We start from the raw sequence: 2,363 nt of genomic DNA, 5'->3' as shown, positions 1-2,363 counted from the left end.
AAATAAAATCAAATCCACCATCCACACTCTACATGGAAGATTCGGCCAATGATGGGTGATGGGAGAAATTGAATTTTTCTTGTTGGCTTTTCATGCTACACATCACTAACTAACTAAAAACACTAAAATACATTGAAATCTAACCAAATCAAGCATCAAAATCTCTCTCTAAGTGTTCGGCCAGCAAGAGACCCATCATGAAATCATGTGATTCAACCATGGAAAATGCAAAAGAATGTATGGGAAAGGTAGATCACAAGTCAAAATCAAGAAATTTTACCTTTGATTGCTTGATTACTTGAAATCCACCAATTTTCTCTTGAATTTTCACTCTAGGGTTTTTGTTCTTCCTTTTCTTCCTTTGTTCTTGCTTTGGCCGGCCATAAGAATGAATGTGGAAGAGTTCAAATTGGCTTTATAAAGGAAAATATTAAATGGACAAAAATTTGCCATGTGTCACCATTCCATTGGTCCATGTGTCATACTTACCTATTAAGCAATCTCTCTCCACCATTTAAATTTCCTCAATTATCCATAATAATAATGGGTGAAATTCATGTGTTGGACAAGTGTTGGGTGGTGTAATATTACAATTTTGCCCTTAGGGTGGCAAAATGACTATTTTGTCCTTATCCTCTGAAAAATGCCGAAATTAAAATTCTTCACTTTTCAAACTCAAATTATACTCCAAATGATCAATCTTAGTCAAAAATTTCATCCAACACTCACATCTTAACCTCGGTGGTAAAATAACCATTTTACCCTTAGGTCATGAAAATTCCAATTTGACTCCAAATCGGTCTTCGAACTCCGAATCACCATTTTAAGTCATACTGAGGTTTTAAAATTCTAAATTTCATCTTAAAATCTTTATTTGGTCTAGTTCGAGGCTTAATTCAACTTAGTTGTACCATTTAGTACACTACCATCTTTTGATGATTTTTTGGGACTTTCAAAGTATGCAAGCATTTTGTCAATCACATGAATGACATGGCTAATATTTTATAAAGTCGGGCTCGACAAAGGATGCTTAAAATAAGGCATCTATCGATAAATGGTAACATCTATCAATAGAACTCATGCAACCGTTGAGCCTTAGGTAGCAATCTATTGATAGATTTTTCGAGCTGGTTTTTGGTCGTGGTTATGCATCTTTTGATAGATAGTGGGATCTATCGATAAATGTAGTTGTGCAAATTTAGTGTTGGTCACGTTGCCCTATCTATCGATAGATAGTGGGATCTATCGATATATTATGCCCAATTTTTTTAAAAGCCTACATCTATTGATAGATTCACAATATCTATAGAGGGATATTGTGAATCTATCGATAGATTGCACATAGGATGGTTAATGTTGGCCTTGGCAAGCTATCTAAAAATAGATGATTGCAATCTATCGATAAATGTTCTTATGAGGTCTTGAAAAAACATAGTTTTAGCTTGCAAAATCATGCAAGAAGGTCCAAAATTGAATTTTTGATCAAGACAAAGTTCAGAAATGTGAGATAAACACTTCAAACATCGTTTTGGACCAATGCAAGTGATATTTTTAGGATACAAAACTTGGATTTTTCTTAAATAAAATATGATCTCTTCAACACATTTTAGGAGGTGCTTATTGAGTTGGATGGCTATACATGTGTGTGCAAGATTGAGTGAAATGCCTAAACATACATCATACTATGAAATCAATTATTTGGCACAATTGTCATCTACATTATCACAAAGTCAAGAAATTTCTAAGTAAACAAGTGGACTCCATTAGTTTAAATTGTTCACATCAAAGTTCACCAAGAACATCCAATTTTCATCATCTAATTCATCTAAGATGGGTTAATGATACCTAATTCACTTCTCATTTTGCAAAATTGTTCTCTCTCAAGAGGTTTAGTGAAAATATTAGCTAATTGGTCTTTGGTACCAACATGTTCAAGAATAATGTCATCGTTTTAAACATGGTTTTTAATGAAATGATGCCTTATTTCTATGTATTTAATTCGAGAGTGATGGATGGGATTCTTTGTGAGATTTATGGCACTAGTATTATCACTGTCAATTAAATTCTACTGCGCAAGTATATGTATCGAATAGATAGTATATAAGCAAATAGAGTATCAATCTCATAGAGAATTAATCTAAAATTTTACTAAATACTAAAATTAGAACAATTTAATCTTATCCAAACAATCAAATTTAATTAATTAACTAAAACTAATTAACCAAAATTTAAACTAAAAAGAAAAATTAAAATAATAATAACTTGAGTAGAAATCTGTCACGACCCGGAACTCCCCATCGAGCCCGTGACAACCACCGCGAGACCTCGACAGACATTCTTCACCCCGAATGCCGATCGAAACC

The sequence above is a fragment of the Theobroma cacao genome, unplaced genomic scaffold (genome assembly GCF_000208745.1).
Source record: "Theobroma cacao cultivar B97-61/B2 unplaced genomic scaffold, Criollo_cocoa_genome_V2, whole genome shotgun sequence".
NCBI lineage: Eukaryota > Viridiplantae > Streptophyta > Magnoliopsida > Malvales > Malvaceae > Theobroma > Theobroma cacao.
This window is presented reverse-complemented; position numbering follows the sequence as displayed.